The 13,706-nt window shown below is 57.2% G+C and overlaps 24 non-coding genes and 1 pseudogene across 24 annotated transcripts; all 25 read right to left on the bottom strand.

Annotated features, from left to right (window-relative positions):
* Positions 1-372: 372 nt before the first annotated feature.
* On the bottom strand, positions 373-491 carry LOC149850953 (5S ribosomal RNA). The gene has a single exon (XR_016426747.1). It is a non-coding gene; the product is annotated as a 5S ribosomal RNA (ribosomal RNA).
* Positions 492-914: 423 nt separating this feature from the next.
* On the bottom strand, positions 915-1,033 carry LOC149850952 (5S ribosomal RNA). Its single transcript, XR_016436515.1, has one exon. It is a non-coding gene; the product is annotated as a 5S ribosomal RNA (ribosomal RNA).
* Positions 1,034-1,456: 423 nt separating this feature from the next.
* Positions 1,457-1,575, bottom strand: LOC149850951 (5S ribosomal RNA). The gene has a single exon (XR_016434069.1). It is a non-coding gene; the product is annotated as a 5S ribosomal RNA (ribosomal RNA).
* A 422-nt stretch (positions 1,576-1,997) lies between these two features.
* LOC149850950 (5S ribosomal RNA) lies at positions 1,998-2,116 on the bottom strand. Its single transcript, XR_016426959.1, has one exon. It is a non-coding gene; the product is annotated as a 5S ribosomal RNA (ribosomal RNA).
* A 410-nt stretch (positions 2,117-2,526) lies between these two features.
* LOC149850949 (5S ribosomal RNA) lies at positions 2,527-2,645 on the bottom strand. The gene has a single exon (XR_016426936.1). It is a non-coding gene; the product is annotated as a 5S ribosomal RNA (ribosomal RNA).
* A 391-nt stretch (positions 2,646-3,036) lies between these two features.
* LOC149850948 (5S ribosomal RNA) lies at positions 3,037-3,155 on the bottom strand. The gene has a single exon (XR_016425940.1). It is a non-coding gene; the product is annotated as a 5S ribosomal RNA (ribosomal RNA).
* A 410-nt stretch (positions 3,156-3,565) lies between these two features.
* LOC149850947 (5S ribosomal RNA) lies at positions 3,566-3,684 on the bottom strand. Its single transcript, XR_016435224.1, has one exon. It is a non-coding gene; the product is annotated as a 5S ribosomal RNA (ribosomal RNA).
* A 423-nt stretch (positions 3,685-4,107) lies between these two features.
* On the bottom strand, positions 4,108-4,226 carry LOC149850946 (5S ribosomal RNA). The gene has a single exon (XR_016438073.1). It is a non-coding gene; the product is annotated as a 5S ribosomal RNA (ribosomal RNA).
* A 423-nt stretch (positions 4,227-4,649) lies between these two features.
* On the bottom strand, positions 4,650-4,768 carry LOC149850945 (5S ribosomal RNA). The gene has a single exon (XR_016427151.1). It is a non-coding gene; the product is annotated as a 5S ribosomal RNA (ribosomal RNA).
* A 423-nt stretch (positions 4,769-5,191) lies between these two features.
* LOC149850944 (5S ribosomal RNA) lies at positions 5,192-5,310 on the bottom strand. Its single transcript, XR_016433874.1, has one exon. It is a non-coding gene; the product is annotated as a 5S ribosomal RNA (ribosomal RNA).
* Positions 5,311-5,733: 423 nt separating this feature from the next.
* On the bottom strand, positions 5,734-5,852 carry LOC149850943 (5S ribosomal RNA). The gene has a single exon (XR_016426744.1). It is a non-coding gene; the product is annotated as a 5S ribosomal RNA (ribosomal RNA).
* A 423-nt stretch (positions 5,853-6,275) lies between these two features.
* On the bottom strand, positions 6,276-6,394 carry LOC149850942 (5S ribosomal RNA). Its single transcript, XR_016433873.1, has one exon. It is a non-coding gene; the product is annotated as a 5S ribosomal RNA (ribosomal RNA).
* A 423-nt stretch (positions 6,395-6,817) lies between these two features.
* LOC149850941 (5S ribosomal RNA) lies at positions 6,818-6,936 on the bottom strand. The gene has a single exon (XR_016426743.1). It is a non-coding gene; the product is annotated as a 5S ribosomal RNA (ribosomal RNA).
* A 423-nt stretch (positions 6,937-7,359) lies between these two features.
* LOC149850940 (5S ribosomal RNA) lies at positions 7,360-7,478 on the bottom strand. Its single transcript, XR_016435213.1, has one exon. It is a non-coding gene; the product is annotated as a 5S ribosomal RNA (ribosomal RNA).
* Positions 7,479-7,901: 423 nt separating this feature from the next.
* LOC149850939 (5S ribosomal RNA) lies at positions 7,902-8,020 on the bottom strand. Its single transcript, XR_016438062.1, has one exon. It is a non-coding gene; the product is annotated as a 5S ribosomal RNA (ribosomal RNA).
* Positions 8,021-8,434: 414 nt separating this feature from the next.
* Positions 8,435-8,553, bottom strand: LOC149850938 (5S ribosomal RNA; annotated as a pseudogene).
* Positions 8,554-8,976: 423 nt separating this feature from the next.
* Positions 8,977-9,095, bottom strand: LOC149850937 (5S ribosomal RNA). The gene has a single exon (XR_016434316.1). It is a non-coding gene; the product is annotated as a 5S ribosomal RNA (ribosomal RNA).
* A 391-nt stretch (positions 9,096-9,486) lies between these two features.
* LOC149850936 (5S ribosomal RNA) lies at positions 9,487-9,605 on the bottom strand. The gene has a single exon (XR_016438051.1). It is a non-coding gene; the product is annotated as a 5S ribosomal RNA (ribosomal RNA).
* Positions 9,606-10,015: 410 nt separating this feature from the next.
* Positions 10,016-10,134, bottom strand: LOC149850935 (5S ribosomal RNA). The gene has a single exon (XR_016435191.1). It is a non-coding gene; the product is annotated as a 5S ribosomal RNA (ribosomal RNA).
* Positions 10,135-10,557: 423 nt separating this feature from the next.
* Positions 10,558-10,676, bottom strand: LOC149850934 (5S ribosomal RNA). Its single transcript, XR_016433872.1, has one exon. It is a non-coding gene; the product is annotated as a 5S ribosomal RNA (ribosomal RNA).
* A 423-nt stretch (positions 10,677-11,099) lies between these two features.
* LOC149850933 (5S ribosomal RNA) lies at positions 11,100-11,218 on the bottom strand. Its single transcript, XR_016426740.1, has one exon. It is a non-coding gene; the product is annotated as a 5S ribosomal RNA (ribosomal RNA).
* A 423-nt stretch (positions 11,219-11,641) lies between these two features.
* On the bottom strand, positions 11,642-11,760 carry LOC149850932 (5S ribosomal RNA). The gene has a single exon (XR_016436504.1). It is a non-coding gene; the product is annotated as a 5S ribosomal RNA (ribosomal RNA).
* A 423-nt stretch (positions 11,761-12,183) lies between these two features.
* On the bottom strand, positions 12,184-12,302 carry LOC149850931 (5S ribosomal RNA). The gene has a single exon (XR_016434067.1). It is a non-coding gene; the product is annotated as a 5S ribosomal RNA (ribosomal RNA).
* Positions 12,303-12,724: 422 nt separating this feature from the next.
* LOC149850930 (5S ribosomal RNA) lies at positions 12,725-12,843 on the bottom strand. The gene has a single exon (XR_016426958.1). It is a non-coding gene; the product is annotated as a 5S ribosomal RNA (ribosomal RNA).
* A 410-nt stretch (positions 12,844-13,253) lies between these two features.
* LOC149850929 (5S ribosomal RNA) lies at positions 13,254-13,372 on the bottom strand. Its single transcript, XR_016426925.1, has one exon. It is a non-coding gene; the product is annotated as a 5S ribosomal RNA (ribosomal RNA).
* Positions 13,373-13,706: the final 334 nt, after the last annotated feature.

Raw genomic sequence — 13,706 nt, 5'->3', positions numbered from 1 at the left:
GGCCGCAACGCACGAACCGACTAGCCGTCATAGAAACGACCCCGAAAAACGACCGAAACGAGCTTAAACGGCATTCGAAACGGTCCCGAACCGACTTTGTCTGTTCGCCACGTCGTAGCCAGCGGAGCGAGCTTTCCGTGTCCTCGAAAATCGCCGAATTCCGACATCGGCGTGCCAAGTTACGGTCCGGAGAGCCGGAACTGCTGCTTTTGTCGCACGCCGCGGCTCGTGTCGGGTGCGGGCGCTGCGGCGCGCAAGGCGAGGGTGAAAGGGAAGCAGAAGACCTTGATGGATCAGATACGGTGTGTTGCGGTAAGTGAAAAGAAGGTCGGAGGTTGGTGCCGACGACAAAAAAGCGCCGAAGGTAAATAGAGAGTGCAACACGAGGACTTCCCAGGAGGTCACCCATTCCAGTACTACTCTCGCCCAAGCACGCTTAACTTCGGAGTTCTGATGGGATCCGGTGCTTTAGTGCTGGTATGATCGCACACGTTACATGTTGCGCGAAAAAATGCTCTTATGCCTCACGCGGGAGCCGTGGGGGCCGCAACGCACGAACCGACTAGCCGTCATAGAAACGGCCCCGAAAAACGACTGAAACTAGCTTAAACGGCATCCGAAACGGTCCCGAACCGACTTCGTCTGTTCGCCATGTCGTAGCCAGCGGAACGAGCTTTCCGTGGCCACAAAAATCGCCGAATTCCGACATCGGCGTGCCAAGTTACGGTCCGGCGAGCCGGAACTGCTGCTTTTGTCGCACGCCGCGGCTCGTGTCGGGTGTCGGCGCTGCGGCGCGTAAGGCGAGGGTGAAAGGGAAGCAGAAGACCTCGATGGATCAGATACGGTGTGTTGCGGTAAGTGAAAAGAAGGTCGGAGGTTGGTGCCGACGACAAAAAAGCGTCGAAGGCAAAAAGAGAGTGCAACACGAGGACTTCCCAGGAGGTCACCCATCCCAGTACTACTCTCGCCCAAGCACGCTTAACTTCGGAGTTCTGATGGGATCCGGTTCTTTAGAACTGGTATGATCGCACCCGTTACACGTTGCGCGAAAAAATGCTCTTATGCCTCACGCGGGAGCCGTGGGGGCCGCAACGCACGAACCGACTAGCCGTCATAGAAACGACCCCGAAAAACGACCGAAACGAGCTTAAACGGCATTCGAAACGGTCCCGAACCGACTTTGTCTGTTCGCCACGTCGTAGCCAGCGGAGCGAGCTTTCCGTGGCCACGAAAATCGCCGAATTCCGACATCGGCGTGCCAAGTTACGGTCCGGAGAGCCGGAACTGCTGCTTTTGTCGCACGCCGCGGCTCGTGTCGGGTGCCGGCGCTGCGGCGCGCAAGGCGAGGGTGAAAGGGAAGCAGAAGACCTCGATGGATCAGATACGGTGTGTTGCGGGAAGTGAAAAGAAGGTCGGAGGTTGGTGCCGACGACAAAAAAGCGCCAAAGGCAAAAAGAGAGTGCAACACGAGGACTTCCCAGGAGGTCACCCATCCCAGTACTACTCTCGCCCAAGCACGCTTAACTTTGGAGTTCTGATGGAATCCGGTGCTTTAGTGCTGGTATGATCGCACCCGTTACATGTTGCGAGAAAAAATGCTCTTATGCCTCACGCGGGAGCCGTGGGGGCCGCAACGCACAAACCGACTAGCCGTCATAGAAACGCCCCGAAAAACGCCCGAAACGAGCTTAAACGGCATCTGAAACGGTCCCGAACCGACTTCGTCTGTTCGTCACGTCGTAGCCAGCGGAACGTGCTTTCCGTGGCCAGGAAAATCGCCGAATTTCGACATCGGCGTGCCAAGTTACGGTCCGGCGAGCCAAAACTGCTGCGTTTGTCGCACGCCGCGGCTCGTGTCGGGTGCCGGCGCTGCGGCGCGCAAGGCGAGGGTGAAAGGGAAGCAGAAGACCTCGATGGATCAGATACGGTGTGTTGCGGGAAGTGAAAAGAAGGTCGGAGGTTGGTGCCGACGACAAAAAAGCGCCGAAGGCAAAAAGAGAGTGCAACACGAGGACTTCCCAGGAGGTCACCCATGCCAGTACTACTCTCGCCCAAGCACGCTTAGCTTCGGAGTTCTGATGGGATCCGGTGCTTTAGTGCTGGTATGATCGCACCCGTTACATGTTGCGCGAAAAAATGCTCTTATGCCTCACGCGGGAGCCGTGGGGGCCGCAACGCACAAACCGACTAGCCGTCATAGAAACGCCCGAAATGAGCTTAAACGGCATCTGAAACGGTCCCGAACCGACTTCGTCTGTTCGTCACGTCGTAGCCAGCGGAACGAGCTTTCCGTGGCCAGGAAAATCGCCGAATTTCGACATCGGCGTGCCAAGTTACGGTCCGGAGAGCCGGAACTGCTGCGTTTGTCGCACGCCGCGGCTCGTGTCGGGTGCGGGCGCTGCGGCGCGCAAGGCGAGGGTGAAAGGGAAGCAGAAGACCTCGATGGATCAGATACGGTGTGTTGCGGTAAGTGAAAAGAAGGTCGGAGGTTGGTGCCGACGACAAAAAAGCGCCGAAGGCAAAAAGAGAGTGCAACACGAGGACTTCCCAGGAGGTCACCCATCCCAGTACTACTCTCGCCCAAGCACGCTTAACTTCAGAGTTCTGATGGGATCCGGTGCTTTAGTGCTGGTATGATCGCACCCGTTACATGTTGCGCGAAAAAATGCTCTTATGCCTCACGCGGGAGCCGTGGGGGCCGCAACGCATGAACCGACTAGCCGTCATAGAAACGGCCTCCGAAACAGTCCCGAACCGACTTCGTCTGTTCGCCACGTCGTAGCCAGCGAAACGAGCTTTCAGTGGCCACGAAAATCGCCGAATTCCGACATCGGCGTGCCAAGTTACGGTCTGGCGAGCCGGAACTGCTGCGTTTGTCGCACGCCGCGGCTCCTGTCGGGTGCCGGCGCTGTGGCGCGCAAGGCGAGGGTGAAAGGGAAGCAGAAGACCTCGATGGATCAGATACGGTGTGTTGCGGGAAGTGAAAAGAAGGTCGGAGGTTGGTGCCGACGACAAAAAAGCGCCGAAGGCAAAAAGAGAGTGCAACACAAGGACTTCCCAGGAGGTCACCCATCCCAGTACTACTCTCGCTCAAGCACGCTTAACTTCAGAGTTCTGATGGGATCCGGTGCTTTAGTGCTAGTATGATCGCACCCGTTACATGTTGCGCGAAAAAATGCTCTTATGCCTCACGCGGGAGCCGTGGGGGCCGCAACGCACAAACCGACTAGTCATCATAGAAACGCCCGAAATGATCTTAAACGGCATCTAAAACGGTCCCGAACCGACTTCGTCTGTTCGTCACGTCGTAGCCAGCGGAACGAGCTTTCCGTGGCTAGGAAAATCGCCGAATTTCGACATCGGCGTGCCAAGTTACGGTCTGGCGAGCCGGAACTGCTGCGTTTGTCGCACGCCGCGGCTCGTGTCGGGTGCCGGCGCTGCGGCGCGCAAGGCGAGGGTGAAAGGGAAGCAGAAGACCTCGATGGATCAGATACGGTGTGTTGCGGGAAGTGAAAAGAAGGTCGGAGGTTGGTGCCGACGACAAAAAAGCGCCGAAGGCAAAAAGAGAGTGCAACACGAGGACTTCCCAGGAGGTCACCCATCCCAGTACTACTCTCGCCCAAGCACGCTTAACTTCAGAGTTCTGATGGGATCCGGTGCTTTAGTGCTAGTGTGATCGCACCCGTTACATGTTGCGCGAAAAAATGCTCTTATGCCTCACGCGGGAGCCGTGGGGGCCGCAACGCACGAACCGACTAGCCGTCATAAAAACGGCTTCGAAAAACGCCCGAAATGAGCTTAAACGGCATCCGAAACGGTCCCGAACCGACTTCGTCTGTTCGTCACGTCGTAGCCAGCGGAACGTGCTTTCCGTGGGCAGGAAAATCGCCGAATTTCGACATCGGCGTGCCAAGTTACGGTCCGGCGAGCCGGAACTGCTGCGTTTGTCGCACGCCGCGGCTCGTGTCGGGTGCCAGCGCTGCGGTGCGCAAGGCGAGGGTGAAAGGGAAGCAGAAGACCTCGATGGATCAGATACGGTGTGTTGCGGGAAGTGAAAAGAAGGTCGGAGGTTGGTGCCGACGACAAAAAAGCGCCGAAGGCAAAAAGAGAGTGCAACACAAGGACTTCCCAGGAGGTCACCCATCCCAGTACTACTCTCGCTCAAGCACGCTTAACTTCAGAGTTCTGATGGGATCCGGTGCTTTAGTGCTGGTATGATCGCACCCGTTACATATTGCGCGAAAAAATGCTCTTATGCCTCACGCGGGAGCCGTGGGGGCCGCAACGCACGAACCGACTAGCTGTCATAAAAACGGCCCCGAAAAACGCCCGAAACTAGCTTAAACGGCATCCGAAACGGTCCTGAACCGACTTTGTCTGTTCGCCACGTCGTAGCCAGCGAAACGAGCTTTCCGTGGCCACGAAAATCATCGAATTTCGACATCGGCGTGCCAAGTTACAGTCCGGAGAGCCGGAACTGCTGCTTTTGTCGCACGCCGCGGCTCGTGTCGGGTGCGGGCGCTGCGGCGCGCAAGGCGAGGGTGAAAGGGAAGCAGAAGACCTTGATGGATCAGATACGGTGTGTTGCGGTAAGTGAAAAGAAGGTCGGAGGTTGGTGCCGACGACAAAAAAGCGCCGAAGGTAAATAGAGAGTGCAACACGAGGACTTCCCAGGAGGTCACCCATTCCAGTACTACTCTCGCCCAAGCACGCTTAACTTCGGAGTTCTGATGGGATCCGGTGCTTTAGTGCTGGTATAATCGCACACGTTACATGTTGCGCGAAAAAATGCTCTAGTGCCTCACGCGGGAGCCGTGGGGGCCGCAACGCACGAACCGACTAGCCGTCATAGAAACGGCCCCGAAAAACGACTGAAATTAGCTTAAACGGCATCCGAAACGGTCCCGAACCGACTTCGTCTGTTCGCCATGTCGTAGCCAGCGGAACGAGCTTTCCGTGGCCACAAAAATCGCCGAATTCCGACATCGGCGTGCCAAGTTACGGTCCGGCGAGCCGGAACTGCTGCTTTTGTCGCACGCCGCGGCTCGTGTCGGGTGTCGGCGCTGCGGCGCGCAAGGCGAGGGTGAAAGGGAAGCAGAAGACCTCGATGGATCAGATACGGTGTGTTGCGGTAAGTGAAAAGAAGGTCGGAGGTTGGTGCCGACGACAAAAAAGCGCCGAAGGTAAATAGAGAGTGCAACACGAGGACTTCCCAGGAGGTCACCCATTCCAGTACTACTCTCGCCCAAGCACGCTTAACTTCGGAGTTCTGATGGGATCCGGTGCTTTAGTGCTGCTATGATCGCACACGTTACATGTTGCGCGAAAAAATGCTCTTATGCCTCACGCGGGAGCCGTGGGGGCCGCAACGCACGAACCGACTAGCCGTCATAGAAACGGCCCCGAAAAACGACTGAAACTAGCTTAAACGGCATCCGAAACGGTCCCGAACCGACTTCGTCTGTTCGCCACGTCGTAGCCAGCGGAACGAGCTTTCCGTGGCCACGAAAATCGCCGAATTCCGACATCGGTGTGCCAAGTTACAGTCCGGAGAGCCGGAACTGCTGCTTTTGTCGCACGCCGCGGCTCGTGTCGGGTGCGGGCGCTGCGGCGCGCAAGGCGAGGGTGAAAGGGAAGCAGAAGACCTTGATGGATCAGATACGGTGTGTTGCGGTAAGTGAAAAGAAGGTCGGAGGTTGGTGCCGACGACAAAAAAGCGCCGAAGGTAAATAGAGAGTGCAACACGAGGACTTCCCAGGAGGTCACCCATTCCAGTACTACTCTCGCCCAAGCACGCTTAACTTCGGAGTTCTGATGGGATCCGGTGCTTTAGTGCTGGTATGATCGCACACGTTACATGTTGCGCTAAAAAATGCTCTTATGCCTCACGCGGGAGCCGTGGGGGCCGCAACGCACGAACCGACTAGCCGTCATAGAAACGGCCCCGAAAAATGACTGAAACTAGCTTACACGGCATCCGAAATGGTCCCGAACCGACTTCGTCTGTTCGCCACGTCGTAGCCAGCGGAACGAGCTTTCCGTGGCCACAAAAATCGCCGAATTCCGACATCGGCGTGCCAAGTTACGGTCCGGCGAGCCGGAACTGCTGCTTTTGTCGCACGCCGCGGCTCGTGTCGGGTGCGGGCGCTGCGGCGCGCAAGGCGAGGGTGAAAGGGAAGCAGAAGACCTTGATGGATCAGATACGGTGTGTTGCGGTAAGTGAAAAGAAGGTCGGAGGTTGGTGCCGACGACAAAAAAGCGCCGAAGGTAAATAGAGAGTGCAACACGAGGACTTCCCAGGAGGTCACCCATTCCAGTACTACTCTCGCCCAAGCACGCTTAACTTCGGAGTTCTGATGGGATCCGGTGCTTTAGTGCTGCTATGATCGCACACGTTACATGTTGCGCGAAAAAATGCTCTTATGCCTCACGCGGGAGCCGTGGGGGCCGCAACGCACGAACCGACTAGCCGTCATAGAAACGGCCCCGAAAAACGACTGAAACTAGCTTAAACGGCATCCGAAACGGTCCCGAACCGACTTCGTCTGTTCGCCACGTCGTAGCCAGCGGAACGAGCTTTCCGTGGCCACGAAAATCGCCGAATTCCGACATCGGTGTGCCAAGTTACAGTCCGGAGAGCCGGAACTGCTGCTTTTGTCGCACGCCGCGGCTCGTGTCGGGTGCGGGCGCTGCGGCGCGCAAGGCGAGGGTGAAAGGGAAGCAGAAGACCTTGATGGATCAGATACGGTGTGTTGCGGTAAGTGAAAAGAAGGTCGGAGGTTGGTGCCGACGACAAAAAAGCGCCGAAGGTAAATAGAGAGTGCAACACGAGGACTTCCCAGGAGGTCACCCATTCCAGTACTACTCTCGCCCAAGCACGCTTAACTTCGGAGTTCTGATGGGATCCGGTGCTTTAGTGCTGGTATGATCGCACACGTTACATGTTGCGCGAAAAAATGCTCTTATGCCTCACGCGGGAGCCGTGGGGGCCGCAACGCACGAACCGACTAGCCGTCATAGAAACGGCCCCGAAAAATGACTGAAACTAGCTTGCACGGCATCCGAAACGGTCCCGAACCGACTTCGTCTGTTCGCCACGTCGTAGCCAGCGGAACGAGCTTTCCGTGGCCACAAAAATCGCCGAATTCCGACATCGGCGTGCCAAGTTACGGTTCGGCGAGCCGGAACTGCTGCTTTTGTCGCACGCCGCGGCTCGTGTCGGGTGTCGGCGCTGCGGCGCGCAAGGCGAGGGTGAAAGGGAAGCAGAAGACCTCGATGGATCAGATACGGTGTGTTGCGGGAAGTGAAAAGAAGGTCGGAGGTTGGTGCCGACGACAAAAAAGCGCCGAAGGCAAAAAGAGAGTGCAACACGAGGACTTCCCAGGAGGTCACCCATCCCAGTACTACTCTCGCCCAAGCACGCTTAACTTCAGAGTTCTGATGGGATCCGGTGCTTTAGTGCTAGTGTGATCGCACCCGTTACATGTTGCGCGAAAAAATGCTCTTATGCCTCACGCGGGAGCCGTGGGGGCCGCAACGCACGAACCGACTAGCCGTCATAAAAACGGCCCCGAAAAACGCCCGAAATGAGCTTAAACGGCATCCGAAACGGTCCCGAACCGACTTCGTCTGTTCGTCACGTCGTAGCCAGCGGAACGTGCTTTCCGTGGGCAGGAAAATCGCCGAATTTCGACATCGGCGTGCCAAGTTACGGTCCGGCGAGCCGGAACTGCTGCGTTTGTCGCACGCCGCGGCTCGTGTCGGGTGCCGGCGCTGCGGCGCGCAAGGCGAGGGTGAAAGGGAAGCAGAAGACCTCGATGGATCAGATACGGTGTGTTGCGGGAAGTGAAAAGAAGGTCGGAGGTTGGTGCCGACGACAAAAAAGCGCCGAAGGCAAAAAGAGAGTGCAACACAAGGACTTCCCAGGAGGTCACCCATCCCAGTACTACTCTCGCTCAAGCACGCTTAACTTCAGAGTTCTGATGGGATCCGGTGCTTTAGTGCTGGTATGATCGCACCCGTTACATATTGCGCGAAAAAATGCTCTTATGCCTCACGCGGGAGCCGTGGGGGCCGCAACGCACAAACCGACTAGCCGTCATAAAAACGGCCCTGAAAACGCCCGAAACGAGCTTAAACGGCCTCTGAAACGGTCCTGAACCGACTTTGTCTGTTCGCCACGTCGTAGCCAGCGGAACGAGCTTTCCGTGGCCACGAAAATCATCGAATTTCGACATCGGCGTGCCAAGTTACGGTCCGACGAGCTGGAACTGCTGCGTTTGTCGCACGCTGCGGCTCGTGTCGGGTGCCGGTGCGCAAGGCGAGGGTGAAAGGGAAGCAGAAGACCTCGATGGATCAGATACGGTGTGTTGCGGGAAGTGAAAAGAAGGTCAGAGGTTGGTGCCGACGACAAAAAAGCGCCAAAGGCAAAAAGAGAGTGCAACACAAGGACTTCCCAGGAGGTCACCCATCCCAGTACTACTCTCGCCCAAGCACGCTTAACTTCAGAGTTTTGATAGGATCCGGTGCTTCAGTGCTAATATGATCGCACCTGTTACATGTTGCGCGAAAAAATGCTCTTATGCCTCACGCGGGAGACGTGGGGGCCCTAACGCACGAACCGACTAGCCGTCATAGAAACGGCCCCAAAAAACGCCCGAAACGAGCTTAAACGGCCTCCGAAACGGTCCCGAACCGACTTTGTCTGTTCGCCACATTGTAGCCAGCGGAACGAGCTTTCCGTGGCCACGAAAATTGCCGAATTCCGACATCGGCGTGCCAAGTTACGGTCCGGCGAGCCGGAACTGCTGCTTTTGTCGCACGCCGCGGCTCGTGTCGGGTGCCGGTGCTGCAGTGCGCAAGGCGAGGGTGAAAGGGAAGCAGAAGACCTCGATGGATCATATACGGTGTGTTGCGGGAAGTGAAAAGAAGGTCGGAGGTTGGTGCCGACGACAAAAAAGCGCCGAAGGCAAAAAGAGAGTGCAACACGAGGACTTCCCAGGAGGTCACCCATCCCAGTACTACTCTCGCCCAAGCACGCTTAACTTTGGAGTTCTGATGGGATCCAGTGCTTTAGTGCTGGTATGATCTCACCCGTTACATGTTGCGCGAAAAAATGCTCTTATGCCTCACGCGGGAGCCGTGGGGGCCGCAACGCATGAACCGACTAGCCGTCATAGAAACGGCCTCCGAAACAGTCCCGAACCGACTTCGTCTGTTCGCCACGTCGTAGCCAGCGAAACGAGCTTTCAGTGGCCACGAAAATCGCCGAATTCCGACATCGGCGTGCCAAGTTACGGTCTGGCGAGCCGGAACTGCTGCGTTTGTCGCACGCCGCGGCTCCTGTCGGGTGCCGGCGCTGCGGCGCGCAAGGCGAGGGTGAAAGGGAAGCAGAAGACCTCGATGGATCAGATACGGTGTGTTGCGGGAAGTGAAAAGAAGGTCGGAGGTTGGTGCCGACGACAAAAAAGCGCCGAAGGCAAAAAGAGAGTGCAACACAAGGACTTCCCAGGAGGTCACCCATCCCAGTACTACTCTCGCTCAAGCACGCTTAACTTCAGAGTTCTGATGGGATCCGGTGCTTTAGTGCTGGTATGATCGCACCCGTTACATGTTGCGCGAAAAAATGCTCTTATGCCTCACGCGGGAGCCGTGGGGGCCGCAACGCACAAACCGACTAGTCATCATAGAAACGCCCGAAATGATCTTAAACGGCATCTAAAACGGTCCCGAACCGACTTCGTCTGTTCGTCACGTCGTAGCCAGCGGAACGAGCTTTCCGTGGCCAGGAAAATCGCCGAATTTCGACATCGGCGTGCCAAGTTACGGTCTGGCGAGCCGGAACTGCTGCGTTTGTCGCACGCCGCGGCTCGTGTCGGGTGCCGGCGCTGCGGCGCGCAAGGCGAGGGTGAAAGGGAAGCAGAAGACCTCGATGGATCAGATACGGTGTGTTGCGGGAAGTGAAAAGAAGGTCGGAGGTTGGTGCCGACGACAAAAAAGCGCCGAAGGCAAAAAGAGAGTGCAACACGAGGACTTCCCAGGAGGTCACCCATCCCAGTACTACTCTCGCCCAAGCACGCTTAACTTCAGAGTTCTGATGGGATCCGGTGCTTTAGTGCTAGTGTGATCGCACCCGTTACATGTTGCGCGAAAAAATGCTCTTATGCCTCACGCGGGAGCCGTGGGGGCCGCAACGCACGAACCGACTAGCCGTCATAAAAACGGCCCCGAAAAACGCCCGAAATGAGCTTAAACGGCATCCGAAACGGTCCCGAACCGACTTCGTCTGTTCGTCACGTCGTAGCCAGCGGAACGTGCTTTCCGTGGGCAGGAAAATCGCCGAATTTCGACATCGGCGTGCCAAGTTACGGTCCGGCGAGCCGGAACTGCTGCTTTTGTCGCACGCCGCGGCTCGTGTCGGGTGCGGGCGCTGCGGCGCGCAAGGCGAGGGTGAAAGGGAAGCAGAAGACCTTGATGGATCAGATACGGTGTGTTGCGGTAAGTGAAAAGAAGGTCGGAGGTTGGTCCCGACGACAAAAAAGCGCCGAAGGTAAATAGAGAGTGCAACACGAGGACTTCCCAGGAGGTCACCCATTCCAGTACTACTCTCGCCCAAGCACGCTTAACTTCGGAGTTCTGATGGGATCCGGTGCTTTAGTGCTGCTATGATCGCACACGTTACATGTTGCGCGAAAAAATGCTCTTATGCCTCACGCGGGAGCCGTGGGGGCCGCAACGCACGAACCGACTAGCCGTCATAGAAACGGCCCCGAAAAACGACTGAAACTAGCTTAAACGGCATCCGAAACGGTCCCGAACCGACTTCGTCTGTTCGCCACGTCGTAGCCAGCGGAACGAGCTTTCCGTGGCCACGAAAATCGCCGAATTCCGACATCGGTGTGCCAAGTTACAGTCCGGAGAGCCGGAACTGCTGCTTTTGTCGCACGCCGCGGCTCGTGTCGGGTGCGGGCGCTGCGGCGCGCAAGGCGAGGGTGAAAGGGAAGCAGAAGACCTTGATGGATCAGATACGGTGTGTTGCGGTAAGTGAAAAGAAGGTCGGAGGTTGGTGCCGACGACAAAAAAGCGCCGAAGGTAAATAGAGAGTGCAACACGAGGACTTCCCAGGAGGTCACCCATTCCAGTACTACTCTCGCCCAAGCACGCTTAACTTCGGAGTTCTGATGGGATCCGGTGCTTTAGTGCTGGTATGATCGCACACGTTACATGTTGCGCGAAAAAATGCTCTTATGCCTCACGCGGGAGCCGTGGGGGCCGCAACGCACGAACCGACTAGCCGTCATAGAAACGGCCCCGAAAAACGACTGAAACTAGCTTAAACGGCATCCGAAACGGTCCCGAACCGACTTCGTCTGTTCGCCATGTCGTAGCCAGCGGAACGAGCTTTCCGTGGCCACAAAAATCGCCGAATTCCGACATCGGCGTGCCAAGTTACGGTCCGGCGAGCCGGAACTGCTGCTTTTGTCGCACGCCGCGGCTCGTGTCGGGTGTCGGCGCTGCGGCGCGTAAGGCGAGGGTGAAAGGGAAGCAGAAGACCTCGATGGATCAGATACGGTGTGTTGCGGTAAGTGAAAAGAAGGTCGGAGGTTGGTGCCGACGACAAAAAAGCGTCGAAGGCAAAAAGAGAGTGCAACACGAGGACTTCCCAGGAGGTCACCCATCCCAGTACTACTCTCGCCCAAGCACGCTTAACTTCGGAGTTCTGATGGGATCCGGTTCTTTAGAACTGGTATGATCGCACCCGTTACACGTTGCGCGAAAAAATGCTCTTATGCCTCACGCGGGAGCCGTGGGGGCCGCAACGCACGAACCGACTAGCCGTCATAGAAACGACCCCGAAAAACGACCGAAACGAGCTTAAACGGCATTCGAAACGGTCCCGAACCGACTTTGTCTGTTCGCCACGTCGTAGCCAGCGGAGCGAGCTTTCCGTGGCCACGAAAATCGCCGAATTCCGACATCGGCGTGCCAAGTTACGGTCCGGAGAGCCGGAACTGCTGCTTTTGTCGCACGCCGCGGCTCGTGTCGGGTGCCGGCGCTGCGGCGCGCAAGGCGAGGGTGAAAGGGAAGCAGAAGACCTCGATGGATCAGATACGGTGTGTTGCGGGAAGTGAAAAGAAGGTCGGAGGTTGGTGCCGACGACAAAAAAGCGCCAAAGGCAAAAAGAGAGTGCAACACGAGGACTTCCCAGGAGGTCACCCATCCCAGTACTACTCTCGCCCAAGCACGCTTAACTTTGGAGTTCTGATGGAATCCGGTGCTTTAGTGCTGGTATGATCGCACCCGTTACATGTTGCGAGAAAAAATGCTCTTATGCCTCACGCGGGAGCCGTGGGGGCCGCAACGCACAAACCGACTAGCCGTCATAGAAACGCCCCGAAAAACGCCCGAAACGAGCTTAAACGGCATCTGAAACGGTCCCGAACCGACTTCGTCTGTTCGTCACGTCGTAGCCAGCGGAACGTGCTTTCCGTGGCCAGGAAAATCGCCGAATTTCGACATCGGCGTGCCAAGTTACGGTCCGGCGAGCCAAAACTGCTGCGTTTGTCGCACGCCGCGGCTCGTGTCGGGTGCCGGCGCTGCGGCGCGCAAGGCGAGGGTGAAAGGGAAGCAGAAGACCTCGATGGATCAGATACGGTGTGTTGCGGGAAGTGAAAAGAAGGTCGGAGGTTGGTGCCGACGACAAAAAAGCGCCGAAGGCAAAAAGAGAGTGCAACACGAGGACTTCCCAGGAGGTCACCCATGCCAGTACTACTCTCGCCCAAGCACGCTTAGCTTCGGAGTTCTGATGGGATCCGGTGCTTTAGTGCTGGTATGATCGCACCCGTTACATGTTGCGCGAAAAAATGCTCTTATGCCTCACGCGGGAGCCGTGGGGGCCGCAACGCACAAACCGACTAGCCGTCATAGAAACGCCCGAAATGAGCTTAAACGGCATCTGAAACGGTCCCGAACCGACTTCGTCTGTTCGTCACGTCGTAGCCAGCGGAACGAGCTTTCCGTGGCCAGGAAAATCGCCGAATTTCGACATCGGCGTGCCAAGTTACGGTCCGGAGAGCCGGAACTGCTGCGTTTGTCGCACGCCGCGGCTCGTGTCGGGTGCGGGCGCTGCGGCGCGCAAGGCGAGGGTGAAAGGGAAGCAGAAGACCTCGATGGATCAGATACGGTGTGTTGCGGTAAGTGAAAAGAAGGTCGGAGGTTGGTGCCGACGACAAAAAAGCGCCGAAGGCAAAAAGAGAGTGCAACACGAGGACTTCCCAGGAGGTCACCCATCCCAGTACTACTCTCGCCCAAGCACGCTTAACTTCAGAGTTCTGATGGGATCCGGTGCTTTAGTGCTGGTATGATCGCACCCGTTACATGTTGCGCGAAAAAATGCTCTTATGCCTCACGCGGGAGCCGTGGGGGCCGCAACGCATGAACCGACTAGCCGTCATAGAAACGGCCTCCGAAACAGTCCCGAACCGACTTCGTCTGTTCGCCACGTCGTAGCCAGCGAAACGAGCTTTCAGTGGCCACGAAAATCGCCGAATTCCGACATCGGCGTGCCAAGTTACGGTCTGGCGAGCCGGAACTGCTGCGTTTGTCGCACGCCGCGGCTCCTGTCGGGTGCCGGCGCTGTGGCGCGCAAGGCGAGGGTGAAAGGGAAGCAGAAGACCTCGATGGATCAGATACGGTGTGTTGCGGGA

Source organism: Nuphar pumila, chromosome 1 (assembly GCF_984573655.1).
Source record: "Nuphar pumila chromosome 1, dmNupPumi1.hap1.1, whole genome shotgun sequence".
Classification (NCBI taxonomy): Eukaryota; Viridiplantae; Streptophyta; class Magnoliopsida; order Nymphaeales; family Nymphaeaceae; genus Nuphar; species Nuphar pumila.
The sequence above is the reverse complement of the archived record's forward strand: the minus strand, read 5'-3'. Positions and strand labels throughout refer to the sequence as shown.